The 16,713-nt window shown below is 40.4% G+C and overlaps 1 long non-coding RNA gene across 1 annotated transcript in view; it reads right to left on the reverse strand.

The window, feature by feature from the left end:
• Window positions 1-16,713, reverse strand: part of LOC147596300 (uncharacterized) — a 57,564-nt gene that overhangs the window by 31,471 nt on the left and 9,380 nt on the right. The gene's annotated exons all lie outside the window — the stretch shown is intronic.

Genomic DNA, 16,713 nt, shown 5'->3' on the forward strand with positions numbered 1-16,713 from the left:
CAACTGTATTCACAGAACAGTTTTGATCTTATTGCTGCTTTCAGATGGATCTGTGAAAAAAAAAATCAACTCCAAGAAGCTACTGCAGCATTTGGACCCTTCAGCTGTATATTCAGCTGAAGAGCATGTCCACTTGAAAGGACAGTTCGCATCAGCTTCCATCCTAATTTTGGTTTTATTTTTCACTCTCTTCTCTCTTCTATTCTCTCTCCCACTATCCCCATGACAGGGCACTCTCTCCAGCAATGAGAGACCTTGCTTCAATTGTCTCCTGCAGAAATTTAAATCTGCATCTCTTGTACTTTGCAAGAAGGCCCTAGGTATCAAGCTGTCGAATAGACTTGGAAAAATAGCCATATGCAACTGCTATTGAAAGTGCTCAACATAAGTCGGTAGGAGAGCAATAAACTGACATCTTCCTTTACAGCCTGAGGTAGGGCTTGAAGAATCTGTCTTCAAGCCTCATCTCCTCCCTCATATTATAACTGGGTACCAATAAACCATCTGATTGTCTCCCTCTGAAGGCTTACTGAATCTAAATTAGCAGTCATTAGCTGACATATAGAGATGTTCCTGGGTTCAGACTACTGAATCCCACATCATGTACTCAACCCTCTAATCGTCAGACTATAAAGCCAAGCTCTTTTGTCTTTCTTCCTGTCTGACCCCAGCTTCAACAGAAAAGGCAAGTAATTTGAACAGAGCTCCTTCAGTCTGAGCCGCTTTCCTAGACATCGTTGTTACGCAAAAGCAAGGGTCGTTTATCTCCTCCTTCCAGTCATGTATTGTATATGCTGTGTTAACCTCAGTGGTTTTAGTGAGTACGAGGTGTGCTCAAACACACTTACTCAGTTGCAAGGAGACATGTATTTTTCACATTGAGAATTATGTAAATAGATGAGTACTTTTGGCTAGGTGGGTGAAAGAAGGGTTATCATCTTAACTCATCTTACCAAGCAGGGGGCATGGACAATAACAAAAATTTACACACATAACTGAAATCTAGGAAGAAAACCTTTCCCTGTAGCATCTATGGCACAAAAGGAAATTAGACAAAGATCTTTTGGGTTGTGCTCTTGGTTTTATCTACAGTCTAGCCAGTGAGTATTCCAGGTACACAAGCAGCAGCTTGGGTTTCAACTTAAATGCCTGTTTCTGCCATTCTTGCTTGTCATGAGTAGCAACTTAACAAGTCATCCACTTTAGTGATTTCAATGGATTAAAGCAGGGTGATTCAATGTACTTTGGATTGGGGTCAAGAGACCTGGATTTTATTCTTAGCACTGTTACTGACGTGCTAAATGTTCTTAGCTATCATATTTTTACCTCTGTGATTCATTTGACTCATTTATAAAGTGGAGACAATACAACTTCTTTTGTTAAGTGTTTTTACTTCAGCAGATGCAAAGAAGCATATAGAAGCTTGACAACAGAAGGAAAGTGGCATGGCAAAAATCAGATCTTGTGTCGAGGACATTAGCCATTAAAGCCATTTAGTCCTTAAACCAAGAGCATAGACTCATGTTTTGAGCTGGCCATAAGTTTTGTGGGTCAGGGAATGAGGAGACCTGCCTGCTAGTTACAGCTGCCACCCAGGAAACAGAGTAGATTTTTATAACAGACTTAAAAATAAAAGGAAGAACAACCACAGGAATTAGAAGAGGAAAGAAAGTGAAGAACTTTGTGTATGACCCATTCTTGATAGAAGTCTTGTAAGTCCTTCTTTCTTTGATCACTTTTTGCAGTACTCTGAACTATGTGTGTGTGTGGAGAAAGAGTTCCTGACATTCATTGAAGCTGCTTGCTATTTGTTCCTGAATTAATCTGATGGTGAAAAACTGTTCTAGGTTTGACATCTGAAATGGTCAGCATATGATAAAATTAAGAAAAATAAATAAACACCAGAAAATCAAGTGTGTGATAACTGCAGGCTTTCACTTTGTCGTAGTTCAGCCCCGATCAGGACCAGACTACGCAGTCTCTCTCTCACTCCCCCCACCCTCTGAGAGAACAGGGAGAGAAAATATAAGAAAAACAGCTCGAGGTTTGAGATAAGGACAGGGAGAAATCCTTAAAGTTACCGTCACGGGCAAAACAGACTCGACTTGGGGAAAACTATTCATTTATTACTACAAACAGCAGGATAATGAGACAGAGGACAAGACAACCTCCCCCCACCCCTCCCTCTTCCCGAGCCCAACATCACCTCTACTACCCTCCCCCGCCAAGCGGCACAGGGGGGAAGAGGGAATGGGGGTTGCAGTCAGTTCATCATACGTTGTTTCACGCCGCTGCTTCATGGTCGGGGAAGAACTCCTCACATTCCTCCCCTGCTCCATCGTGGGGTCCCTCCCACGGGCCACAGTCCTTCGTGGAACTGCTCCGGCGTGGGTCATCTCTTCCACGGGTGCAGTGCCTCTAGAACAGCTGTCCCAGCGGGCCCTCCACGGGCCACAGCTGCCTTCAGGCATCCACCTCCCCCAGTATGGGGTCCTTCACGGGCTCCAAGTGGATCTCTGCTCCTCCGTGGACCTCCATGGGCTGCAGGGGGACAACCTGCTCCACCATGGTCTTCACCACAGGCTGCAGGGGAATCTTGGCCAGGAGCCGCATCACTCCTCCCCCTCCTTCTGAACTACCTTGGCGTCTGCAGCCGTTCCTCACAACAGCCTGGTAGATGTCTCTCAGGATCCTTTTTACATCTTATTCACTTCTCATCTCCTCTCCACTTCTTGCAGCCGGGCTGGACCGAGTCAGGCCCAGTCGGCTGCCTGGCAAGAGGCCAGAGGGTGAGGCCTGCAAGGCCCATGAGGTTTGTGCCTCCCCCTCTGCGCCTCTGCCCCCGCTCAGCTTCTTCACATCTTCTCTTCTCTCTCTTTTTTTCTGTTTTCCCATTCTTAAATATGTTATCGCAGAGGCGTTATCACAGGACATTCTGCTACCAATTGGCTCGGCCTTGGCCAGCAGCGGGTCCGCCCTAGGCCCGGCCGAGTCCACTGAACAAAGGGGAGCAACTTCTAGCAGTTTCCTACAGAAGCTACCACCTTAGGCCCCCCCTCACTAACAAAACCAGGACACACTTGTTACAAAGATGCAAGAACAGGTAGCAAAAGTCATGGGAGAAATGAGAAAGTGGAAAGCTGCGAAAAAGTACTAACTGAGAAGTCCTAGAAGTGCAGCAATTATGGCGCGTGTTGTGTCACTTCTCCCCGTGACTTTTGCTCCCTGTTCTTCTCATTAAGGTTTATTCATATAAGGGTTGTATAAGGCAGCTATAAAGGATATCTGGAAATGATGAGAAAATAGAGTTATGTTCATGCTGAACTGATGACGATGCCAAAAGGAATTGTGACATAGGTAGCAAAGGGTTGGCGCTATTAAGGAAAAACTGAAAGGAGCATCAGATTTTGATATGAGTAGAGATCTCTAAACTGCGGTCAGATAGAAATTCTCATACAAATTAGAACTGCAATTTATGTAAAATTTGGAGATTGTTGAAAAAATACTGAAAATAATGCTAAGTGAACCAAAATCCATGGATGTAATTGGTGATAGACCATTTTTCCACAAGCAGTTTTTCGCCTAATAAAATGTGATATTGTTATTGTTTTGATTTAGATTACAGTGACTGGATCATTAAAAAAAAAAAAAAAAAGAAAGAAAGAAAGAAAGGAAATAAGAAAAAAGAAAAAGAAAAGGAAAAACAAAAGACTTTTAGGCGTCTTAAGTGTCCCCCTGCAACTGAGACATTAATGACTTTTTATATTTATTTGCCTTCTCAGTTCTCTAGCAGTACATAAGTTTGGCTGTTGAAATTCATTTCCCTTAAAAAAAACAACGTAGTAGACAGTAACTAGTGAACTCAAATAATAAAACATTAATTCAGTTTCTCTCTAGACAGTATTAAATGAAAAGAAGTTTTGAGAATATGTGAGAGAAAAGGAACTAAGGTCAGGAATTTTAGAAATAAAAAGAAAGCTGTCAAAGCTTCATTTGAGCTTGGAAAGGAAACATTGAAAAGATTCTTTAACCATATAAATGAAAATGCAATAAATGCAGAGTCAAGATTAGCACAATCCAGATACATTTTTCTACGTCAGTGATAGCTGATCTCGGTTTTCACTAAGATGAACTATGCTGCTCTTGTACAGAAAGAGGTAAAGTTTTATTGACTGTGAGACAGAAATTGTCTTACAAGACAGAAACTAAATAGCATATCTGCATCAAGACAGCAGGTAATTTCCATCAAGAACCTAAAAATTACATACAAAGTGCAAGTCCACATGTAAGGTGTTTGAATAATATTATCAGGTCAGTCAAAGTACTGTGCAATTGAGAGCATCAATATTTTATAAGGAATGGAAAGTAAAAATGTTCTGTGCAACTACAAACTTAATAATTTAGACTCAATAGCATGACAGTCTCCAAAACGAACTGTGAAAAGACAATTAGAATCATGTATGGCACAGATGTATCAAAGTTAGACCATGATAGCTAGCTTAACAGCTTTCTTTGGTAAGATAATCTAAAGATTTTATTTAGGAATTATATTGACGCTGAAGCCTTTGATAAAGTGGCCTGTCCTTAAGCCTGAAAAGTTAGGAACTGGAATAGGATCTGCAGACTGGGAAGAGAGTTAACGAAGAGAGATGATGATACAGTATTGAAAGAAGTACCAGACCTACAGGGCTAGTCCCTGTAGCCCTTTACTAGCAGAATTATGAAGACTGAATCAGCCTTACTCAGTTCTTTTGAGAGAGATGTTGACGCACAAAACCACACTGCATGGATAGTTATCACCCCTAGGACGGTACTGGAGAACATACAGATGGATAAGGATAACCTGCAGAAATACCTTGTGAACTTTAAGATCAGAAGAAAGGTGAGAGGAAGTAAAACAGTACGATAATGATATCTCCACTCTTCCTCTACATTCCAGTAATGTGAATTTTTATTCCCACATGCAAATTTTTCCAGTAATGAACAAAAAATGTTGCAAACAAGCTTATAACAGAAAACCTTATGCCACTAGTGTGATACTAGTGTGAAAACAGCAAAGGCAGTTGGTTATATGATGTAGTATATTTGTTCAATAAAGGGACCATATATCCTTGAAGCTTAAAAGATTTCATAAGTTGGCTGCTTACAAAAAAGGCAGCATCTGCGGAAAAATTTCCCTTACAAATTAGTATTTCTATATGAGAGAAAATATTTTCAAGGGCAATTTGAAGAATTTAGTGGAAGCTGGTAAGTAATTAGGCTCTCTAGGTAACTTCCTCTTTTTGGTAGAGTGTTGATATTGCTTAGTGGAGGTGACCACTGTGCCAGCTTCTGCAAGAAGCTGCTATAAGTTTCCTTTTTGTCTGGGTGACTCAGCCTGGTCTAGGGCGAACCCACTGCTGACCAGAGCCGAGCCAATTGGTGAAAGAATGTTCAGTGATAACAGCTCTGTGATAATGTATTTAAGAAGGGGAAAAATAAAAAAAAAAAATAGAGAAGATGTGAAGAAGCTGAGCTGCGGCAGAGAGGGGGAGGCGGGAGCCTTGTGGGCCTTGCAGCCCCCACCCTCTGGCCTCCCACCAGGCAGCCGACTGGGCCCAACTCAGCCCAGCCCAGCTGCAAGAAGTGGAGAGGAGATGAGATGTGAATAGAACCTGACAGGTGTCTGCCTGCCTGTTGTGAAGAATTTCTGGTGGGAGGAACGGCTGCAGACGCCAAGGTCAGTGAAGAAGGAGGGGGAGGAGTAATGCGGCTTCTGGCCAGAATTCCCCTGCAACCTGTGGTGCAGCCCATGGTGGAGCAGGTTGTCCCCCTGCAGCCCATGGAGGCCCACGGAGGAGCAGAGATCCATCTGCAGCCCGTGGAGGACCCCGTGCTGTGGCAGGTGGATGCCTGAAGGAGGCCCATGGAGGGCCCGCTGGGGCAGTCATGGAGCAGGGAACAAATGTGAGAAGTTCTTCCCCCAAGGAGGAAGGTGCAACATAAAGCGACGTGTGATGAACTGACCATAACCCCCATTCCCTCTTTCCCCCTGTGCCACTTGGGGATGGGAAGGAGGTAGAAATTAATTGAAATTAAGTTAAGCCTGGGAAGAGGGAGGGGTGGGGACAAATTGTTTTTGTTCTCTTCCTCATTATCCTGCTTTGGTTTTATTAATAATAATAAATAAACAGTTTTCCCCAGGGCAATGCTGTTTTGCCCATAATGGTAACTTTAAGGATTTCTCCTTGTCCTTATCTCAAAACTCAAGCCTTTTTGCTTGTATTATCCCTTCCCCATTCTGTCAGAAGATGGGGCAGTGAGTGAGAGACTGTGTAGCTTGGTCCAGAGCAGGGCTAAACTAGGACAGGTGGGTAGTAAAATTGTAACTTGGATGAACATCTGCTTTGGACACAAAGTTGAACTATTTTTGTAACTTCTAAGAAGTTACAACTTCTTATTGTAGAAGAAACACTTCTAACCCCAGAAGTTTCACTTCTCCTATGCATGGAAGGGCTATGCAATACTGGTTAATAAGGGCTTTATGTCGACATAGAATTAGAATTAGTCAAAAAATGAGATTTATTGCTGCAATGTATTCAGTTTGTCATCTTAAGTATTTTCATTGCCCAAAAAAATGCCTCCCAGCTAAACAGTTGACTATCAAAATAATAATTTGGCAAGGAAGGCTGATTAAAACTAAAACATTTATTTTCAAAATATTAATTTGGAATAAAATGTATGGAACTCCTCTCTCAAAACTGGATTTTAACTTGAAATCTCATTTACCTTCAATTTACAATTACAGTGGTGGCTTTAGCAGATGCTTTGTTCAGGTGCTGGTTTATGGGAAAGGGAAATGACATTCACAGTATCTGCCTCTTGCTGCATATTGGAGAGAATTAAAACAGCACAATTCCAACTAAAATAAACCTTGGACTGATTTCTGTGTAGATTTTTAAAAACAGAGCATTCTGTGCATCATTTTTTGTCATGCTACCAGACATACCTGGTAAGCCACTGACAATTCCAATTATGTGCACCTCTTTTCCCCCTTCACCTCTGAAATGCTGGGGGCAAAGAAGGAGATCTAAACAGTAATTTTACAGTAAGTTAGGTTTGCATGCAGATAGAAACTGACTTTAAGACCTTTGGCAATCAGCCAAGCATGGATTTGGATTTTATAACTGGTGAGAGCTCTCCAAGGAGTAGGACTGGTATCTTGCTGAACTCAGTGCCCCTATTGAGCACATCAGGGACCCATGGCCCTTTGCTGGAAGCGAAGGAAGCTGTAAAGGAAGACAGAAGCAATGCTGCAGAATTAAACATCCTTAATTTGAGGCTGTACTGGTGTTGAGATAACTGCCTAAGAGGATTTTGAGCTGTCCACACAACCGGTCTGTTTACTACTGGTGTTAAGTTTTATTTGCTTCAGTTCAGAAAGGTTGAGAAAAAACTACTGATATAGATAAAAGGGTTTGTGCTGATGAAAATCTTTCCAAAGAAAAAAATCTCAAGGGAGAAAAGAGGAGGAGGAGAAAATGTTTGTTTAGAACCTGAAAGTTCTGTTGCAGCTAAAATGGTTTCAGGCTATTAAGCTTGAAGTTTGCAGGAAAAACAATATTTCTCTCTAGACTACCAGATAATAAACCAGAAAAAAAAAAAAAAAAAAAAAAAGTAGCTCAAAACAATATCATTGCACCTAAGGCCTCCAAGTTGAATTTTGTCTCTTTGTAACACCTTCTACAAATCAATATATAGGAATGATTCTCAGTATGAGCAGCATAGCTAAAGACAAAGAATACAATAAAATGAAATAGTACTGAGTGATTGAATTATTATGTCATGCATGAATGAAAAGTGAAGATGCTCGTTTCAACTGGACTTTGCATGACAGAGATCATCTGTACTTCTTATTTATTAATTTATATGGCAAAAAAAAAAGTCACCCTTCCTAATACCTACGAAGTAATTGCATTTAATACGAGCATAAAGCAAAAGTCGCAAGTTTTAAATAGGGTGAAATTCCCATTCTAAATCTCCTTAGGAACACTATTCTTGCTTATATCATGGCTTCAAGCTGCCCACAGTAAAATTTCTTGTGCTGCGTACACACCCAAGCAGGAGGTACGCAATGAAGAGCCTTCTGCCGCAAACGGAGTCTGCTGCTTGCCACAAGGTGGCACTTCACCAAACAATTCACGTTGTTGCCTAGCACGGCACAGACAACTTCTCTACCTAACTAAAAAGTCACTTCAAGTTCTAAACGCAGTTTTCTGGAAAGGTATTTTAGCTTGCGTCCCTCAACATCTTGCTCCAAGTTTAGCTTATTTTTCTTTGGGACAAGCACAGGCTTATTACTTCAAAACCAAATCCTTAACAGAAATAATACATGTCTAACTTTCTCATATCTGCAATTATTGGTTCACAACAGCAAGTAAACACTGTCCATTGCAGAAGGCAAATATTTTTTCTTTTTTTTTTTTTCAATAGAGGCAGGGAAGTGATTGTCATATTTCCTTTTTTTATCCTTTCATCTACAAGTGAGAAGAAAATGAGGGCCTACCAAACACTGATACTACTTGACATTAGCAATTTATTATATTAATTTTCACTTTTAGCGCTGCTAGTGTTTTTCTACTAGCAGTCTTGGAATACAAATCACCAGCTGCAGCAGCAGGGCCTCAAATAAGAGCATCGCTTTATCAGGTGAGTAAGAATTCAGAAAAGTGATACTAATAACAATTAAGCTGGGATAAAAATGGCCACATACAATTTTTTTTCAGGTAGATGCCATCACTAAAAGGCAGCCCCTGGCCTGGATTTTTACTTCAGTTTGTTTTGGGTATAGGTGCTGGAGGTAATCTAGAGCAACTCCAATGCTTTGGAGAACATTTGTTCCCTGAAGGCTCCCTGTGGACCAGCAGCTCTTGCTGCCACTGTGTGTTTCCCCTGTAGTATTCTCTGCAAGGGTGAGCAAAAGAGATTGCAGTCTCACTGCATAGGAGACCTGCTCAGCCATTCTTGAAAAACTGTATGCTAATTATTAATCAATGATAACTTGGAAATAGGCTAAAATTAGGCCATTAACCACAGAAAAGAGGCTGAAATAGTATTTCACTCATGATGTTTCCTTTTTTGCGTAACTTTTCCACATGTTCTGTCATTAGTCTGAGGCTTGCTATAATTACCTTTAAGGGGTTCTTTAAAATGTCTTTTCTAGGAGTGGAGATTCGGGGTCAAAGAGAAGAATACTTCAGATTTCAGCCTCGTCACAGACAGCAGGTGCTGTTTCTGCATAAAATTACTTCAAAACTATTTCTGATCTAGAGTAAAATAGCCACAAATGTTAATTACAGCTCTTACACTTTAAATGTTAGTGAAGTGGCAGGAGAAATAAAGCCTGTCCTCTTAGCCATGGAAGATGAGAAGACGTAAAATGAGGGACAATGAAAGATAACAACATGGAAAGCAAAGTTCAAACATTGTTCCTGGTAATCAACCAACAGTGGATATCTGGCACGAATGCTGTGAAGCTTGACATCTCAAGGTCATGTTCTGTATCATCCTCAGGGGCTGCATTTCACATTGCATGAAGCAGGACACTCAGCTCTGACATTTGCTTGAGTCATGTGAGACTGTAGGAGCTCCTCAGGCCTAACTGATCGGTGTCCAGTGGTTCATCCTGCTTCGCTGTGAAAAGACACCTCTTGTTCTGACTTCTCTCTCAGTCCTTATTCAGATGAAGCCCAGCAGCACCACCAGAAAAGGGAATGTTTGTTTTTCAAATATGTCATCAGCCTTCAGGTTGGAAACCTGCTAAGAGTTACTCATCATACCAGTATTGGAGAGCTGGACAGCTCGGGAAAACTCCTTAAAGAGGGGACAGAGGAAGACAGTAATTATTGCTGGTTCATTCAGGGGGAAAGTTATCTTTGTGCACAATGTCTGTTCACTATCTGAGTTTTCAAAGGATTTGTGATGTTTGCCATCATGCCTTGCTGAAAGTAGGCCCTCTGTATGTGGATGAACTTCTCTTTCTTGAAGGAAAACTTTGCCTTCTGGAAAAATATTTTCACACAAATTTTTTATTTGAAAACTTCCATCCAAACTAGGATAATTGATTGCTTTGTTGACAAATGAAAAAAACAAACAAACAAACAAACAAAAAAGAAAACAAAAAAAAAGAAGAAAAAATAAAAATAAAGGAAATTAAGAAAGATTGAGAGATGGGACACCAGAAAGGGACATGAGAGTTAAAACATTAATGACTTTTGCTTACTTTAATCAAGTTTTGGAGAGATGTTTAAAAAAGGAGTAATGAGTATTCCATCATGGAAATATTTGCCTATATTTAAACAGCTGTAGTTTTAGTTTCCCTCTTGCATGGGTCTTTCTGTTCAAGTAGATTTTACTCTATCACTGTAATACAGCTTGCTTTTCAGGATAGCAAACAGTCTTGTTTATTGTTTGACATCCATGTGTTCTGTACAAAAAAAAAAAAAAACTGCTATGCCTCCTAACAACTTTCTCAAAAGCTCCAAATCCAAACTGAAGTAGCCCCTTCTAATTGCCTCTTTCTGCAGGCAATAGCCTCTTCTAAAATCCCATGGGTCTGAAAGGGTATCTGTGACACCATAAAACTTGTCAATAAGATATCGCATTTCCTTCTGGACTTGTACTTACTTCAGTGAAAAGGGTTTGCAGACCAAAGATAGTATTTTAAAAATAAACCAGAATTTCAGAATAACACTTTGTGGCCTCACACATCAAATGCTTGAGTGACTATTTACTTGACAACACCATGTATTTTTAAGTGAAGAGATACTTCCCTAAAGGTTCTGATTTTTTAATTAATTTATCTTCATATAAGGAAAATGCCATTACTGTCGAAGTCGAAAGGCTTTCTGTATGTCTTAACAGCACATAGAGTCAGCCTGTATAACCTCCACATCCCAGGCTATCCATTGGCATAGACTGTACCTCTGGACCTCTTTTCATGAAGCACAGAGGGTAACTTCCATACAAAGCAGAAAGATAACTTAAATTCTTAAATCTATTTCAGGGTTAGAATTTGGGCTGACATATTCTTCCAGTATGGCTAGGTATGGTGATCTTCCATCTAAAATCAGTGATCCTCTTGCTAGATACAGATTATCAGAAGAACAAACATAAGACAGAACACATCAGCTAGGGAAAACATCAGTGCCAGGAGATTGTCCAAGAACTGCATTTAGGGTTCATGAAGACAATAAAAATAGGCTTTAAATATCTGACTGTACTTAAGATTTCTCAGACCCACCCAGACCCCCTTGGTAAAATTATATCTGTGGTGGTCACAATCAGCTGGCTGCAATTAACCTTAGCCTGAAACCAAACCTACATGTGATCACTTAATCTTTAGGCTTAGTCACCTCATCAGGTTGCAGTCTGGCTCTTCTCCCAAGGCAGGTTGAGTTTAATTAGGATCAGGAACACCAGGAGAGGTGATTTAGGTTACAGTCCCTGCTAGGTAACTGCTGCCATCAGAGGCTATTAATCTTCTCACTTGCCTAACTAAGGCAAGCTATGGATTAACCAATTCAAGCCAGCAGGAGGGGATCAGCTGGAGTTAGAAAGTTAGGCTTTGTAGGGGGTGCCCAGTTAAGTTTAATGCTCACAGTGGCTTGTGTTAACTACAGTTTTAGGTCTAGGCCATACAAGCATTACCAGCTAAGGTAAAGCAGTGGGGATGGTATAACAGTGCATGTATATGTAATTCCCAATTACTGCTGACAGGCAAAGTCCAGCAGGGTCAGACTGGTCAGGGTATGGGGATGGACACTGGTAGGGGACTGCAAGAAATAAGGATTACTCCCCTGAGCTGTACATCTGGAGCCAGTGCTGTAAGTAGAGACTTTACTTAGACTTGAGTAAATGCATACAGTATTATAACTGGTCAGAAGGCTTCCTCCAGGTCTTGCCTCAATTTATAAAGTTGATGGGCTAAAGCAATGATAGTATTGGGATTAACATTCGTGCTACCAGGGAAGAGAAGTAGTAGGAATGACTTTTTTGAAGAGAAGAGTTTTCAAGGCTAGATCTGTGCTTAGTGAGGGTTATGGGGAAAGGTAGGCGGCTAAAGGCACTAAGAAGCATTTAAATACAGGTCATTGTGGTCCTGATTGGGGTTGCTGTCTATATGTTAAAACAGATGCCTTTAAGAGATGCTTTGTAGGAAAGTGCATGCTGGTATACAGACAACGTCTGGAATAGGTTTGCTGATCTGGGTTAAGGTTGTCTGTCTAAAGAGAAAATATTAAATTAAATCAATGTTAAAAGAAATAAATAAAAGTATAAAAGCCATAGGGACTACCAGGATTCACTGGTCTATTATGAGATTAGGGCTCAGATCCATGAGGACCGATCTGCTGGTTTGGCAGCCAGAATTTGGATTAGAGAATTTGATTTAGCAGCCAAAAACATCCTACAGGCTAACTCTACATTTTGAGTGTGGTTTGGTTTTAAAACAAATGATGCTTCTAGACCCGAGTACAAAATGGCAAATAGAACGGCTGGGGCTGGTTTAGGGCTGACCATTGGGGCTAGAGATCAATCAGGGACCAAGGTTCAGATTAACAGGCAAAATTAGGTTGATGGAGCCATTAGGACAGACCTACAGACTGTCCTGGTTGAACTTGCTGGTTGGATGGTGGCACAGAGTCACTGTGCTGAGGATGAAATGAGGTTGGAGGTGTGGTGCATGCTTACTACGGTTGGAATAGATCTCTTCTTCATATGAAACCAATGACCATGACTGCCAGAAAGGAATCTTTTGGTTGACCTTAATGGACACTGGTGTTTGCCATTAGTTTGTTTACACTTAACAAGGATATAAACTGAAAATCTTCACCTGAAAATTCCATGTAACAAAGTTGGGAATGTGCTAGAGTTTTGGTGTGTTTTACCTATCTAGGCAGGGGTTTTTTTACCCCTTGATCCCTGCCCATAAATGTTAGTGAAGTTACTGTTAAAAGCTGACAACAGGAAGACTATTGATTCCACTATGTTTATTTCATGTTAAATATTTTCCCAGTATTACTGGGAGGGATGGAAATCAATTCAAGCCACTTAAAATAATGAGCTATTTCCTCTCCTTCCAGCACTAAAAATAATTGTCTTGGGGAAGAGAGAGTAATCATTCCTGGCAATAATTTGAATGGGTTCTCTTCATTTTATTCCTTTCAAAGGCATCAAAGTTGTCTGTATTAAATTATTCTTCTACACCTAGCAGCTTTGATAACACTGTTCACTTCCCCTAATAGATAGGATCAGCCTTCAGCAGCACTTTCATTGACATTTATCTTGTGACCCTATGTTTTCTATGAGTGCAAGCTAAATGCAGACCTTACCATGTTTGTGACAGTTCTTGAGTCTGTCTACATGGCTGCTACTGTAGTGAGTAAACATCTCCTCCCTTTATTTAATAAGTAAAGACTAGCTGACATCAAGTGGTGTGCAAAGGAAAAAAGGGGAGAGTTTGTATGAGGACTGTCTTTACTAAAACGTCAAAACTGACTCAAGAGCAAGAGGAAAAGTAGGACAGGAATCGTGACCTCCCTTGCACGCCCTTCCTGACCTCCCATGCTCTTCCACTGTCTGCCTGGGGAGGATGAGAAGACTTGTGCTTTGAATAACGAGCGTGCTATCTTGCTAGGAGAGCCTAGAAGTTCTGTGCCAGATCTGGGTTCGGATTACTATCCTCTCCCTGGGAAACTATTTATTTGGAAAACTCAGAGCTGGTAGAAGAGCTAGTAATATGCTCTCAACAAGGGTATTGCTGCCCCAGTACAGAAGACAGAATCCTTTTGTTATTGTCTCAAAATTTCTGAGGAGTAAAGATTTGCCTTAGCAGCAAGCCACACCAGTAAGTACACATTATGAAATCCTGCAAATCCAAGAGAATATTTTAGCTTACTTACCAACACAAACCTATTTTATTTATGAAGTGAACTATTAGAATCCAGAGAATTTAATTAAAAAAATAATCCAAATTGGGGTCTTAAAAATGAAATATCTTCATTCATGTATATTTCTAATGTAAGGGGGAAAAAATCCTTTGTACTTGAATTTAAAATATTTTTTTTCAGTAGAAATTTTTAGAGACAGATTGGAAAGTAAACACGTCTTTAGAAGCTGTACAAATTCTGGTGCTGTCAGAAGCAATTTGTCCATTTTGAACCTTCCTTCCACCCTCTGCCCCTCAGCCTTCCCACAGTGGATGGCTACAGGAATGGATTTTAAAAAACTTTTACCTGCAAAACAGTTTCTTGCTCGTGGTCAAGAATACAGGAATGCTCCTTTTTTTAGTGAAACTAAACGTGAAATAGAATAAACTCTCAAACTTTTCAGCTGTTACCTAGGAGCCATGTTCCTGCAAGAGCAATCAAAGGTTCTGAGGATGGAAGATCAACGATGAATGCAGAGACATATTGAGCTGCACTGCATGGAGGAAGGGTTGAATGGCAGAAGGAAGTAGTGTTGCAAATGATCAGCAGCTTTCTGGGACAGGGAGAGAAGTAAAGAGAAGCAAGGGGACAATACCTAAATTATGGAGTGCAGAAGATTTTACATGGATATTTGCATGATGGAAAACAATCCTAAATATATTTAGGGTGTCTCAGTGTCAAGTTACATTACCATGGTTTCTCTGCACTAGGAGTTTTACAGCTCGGACCTCAATAGTTCGTTCATACAAAAAGAAGAGTACCCTCCCTAGAGACTGAATTGATGGAGGCTGGGAGTAAAATGTCTTTGCTCCTGTTGAGATTGTGTAAGCTCTGGTGATGTACTTTTGTCCTTTATAACTGTGATTCTTTTTCTTTGAGTTATTTTTGCCTTGAATATCTGACCGGCTTCTACTGTTAGGAATATAGCTAACCTGAGTCTTTTTACTTTGAAGTCTAAAAATTAGCATAATGCTAGTGATAAATACATCATTAAGAAGAACAATCCTATCTTCCACTACTTAACATAGCAAATGGATGGAATACCTTACATCTGTGCTGCTGGAACAACAGAAATAGGAGCAAGCAGTTTGTTCCCTGTGCTGTCGCTGAAACTGAAAATACGCACCTTCACATTACTCAGTTTCATGTGATACAACAGTTTCAGGATGCTGAATGTCTTCTTGGTGTCAGAGAGTACTAAAACATCACAGCTGACTTACAAAGACACAAAGGTTTCTCCGTCCAGCCAAGCTGAACACAGAAATTTGAATGGCTTTGCAAGTATTATGTTTCTTAATGAATCAGTCTAATAAAGAGAATCTTACACTACTCTTTGTTTATTGGTTAGACTGGCATAACTGTATGTGCTATTATTGTGGCTTTTCTTTGCACTAATGATGCCGCTTCCCATGCTTTCTCTTTTCATCTCTTGCTCTAGGCAGAATTTAAATATTTTGCTACAATTTTCCAAGTAAACAGACTTCATTTCAATACAATATGAAAAGATGCTTCCATTTAGGTCTTTCAGGTGGAAAATAGGGTGTGGTTTCTACAGCTTACCCAGAACTGGCCTCTGCTTGAACCTAACTCTATTTCGTTCCTTTGGCATTTCTGAACAGTATTAGAATGGCTGCACTCCCAGGAGTACTTTACTGAGAATACAAGCTCCTTTTAGCAATTCTTGAAGCCCTGAATAGCTTTGCATGGTCTGCAGTCCAATTCTGTGCCTAGCAGTAGTGACAGCCCTTTCTTAAAATACAGCTTTTCTTCACCTCTGTCCCTCTTGGACATATATCTGCAAATTAATATGCAAACACATTTGGTAAAAATGGCTGGTTCTGAAGAAAATTAATTGGTTCAACTTCTCAATAATCCACTGTATCCCAGAGGTGTAACTTCAGCCTTTTATTCTTAATTCTTTCCAGGGTCACACCACGAATCATAAAGCCACAGAATGTTTTTTATTTCTACAAATCTATTATAAACTCTAAACTGTTTCACAGTACTAAAACAATGAGATCACCAGATGTCTGGCCACTTCCTATAGCAAGGCTGAAACCTGGGATAATATTGGCATAATTAAAAGAGGAAGCAAGCTGCAAGGGGTCTTCTGGGCTGGTCAAGGACAGTAAGTCATAGCACTGATATACCCTTTTGGCCTGCTGAGCACAATCCACCTGGAGCAACATTGGCCAAGTTTATGTAGCGTGACATCTAGTAAACCAGTAGATTTTCATGGCAGCTACTGAAATAAAACAAGGGAAGTTTTGAGGTTTTTTTTTTTCTCCTTGATTAAGAGAGGAGAGGTAGAAGAGATGTGAAAACTAAGACAAGAGGTATACAAAACAATACAACACTTCTCACCAGGCAGAAGAAAACGGGGGAAGGACTAGGAAAAAGAATCAAACCAACAAACTGCCACGTGTATTTTTTAATGTTTGGATATGTGCATTAGTTTTTCCTCTCAGAAAGTTTGTTACTTTTCTAGCACCTCCTTGCTTTCCAAGTAAAATGTGTATAATGTACCCACAAACCTTGTAGACCTGATTGTTGTTGAAAAGGATACCTTATCTATGCTCCCTGGCTTGCTTCACCCTGAGCTCCTAAACACCTCAACAATTTATGCACCTTCAGTGAGCAGAGGGGCTTTACTCTATCCCCTTACAACCAAATGCATTGAGAAGGCACATACACCATTAAGCTGACCAGTGACTGCTTGGATAGACTCTGATGCTTGTTTTCAGCA

Source organism: Chlamydotis macqueenii, chromosome Z (assembly GCF_036417535.1).
Source record: "Chlamydotis macqueenii isolate bChlMac1 chromosome Z, bChlMac1.mat, whole genome shotgun sequence".
NCBI lineage: Eukaryota > Metazoa > Chordata > Aves > Otidiformes > Otididae > Chlamydotis > Chlamydotis macqueenii.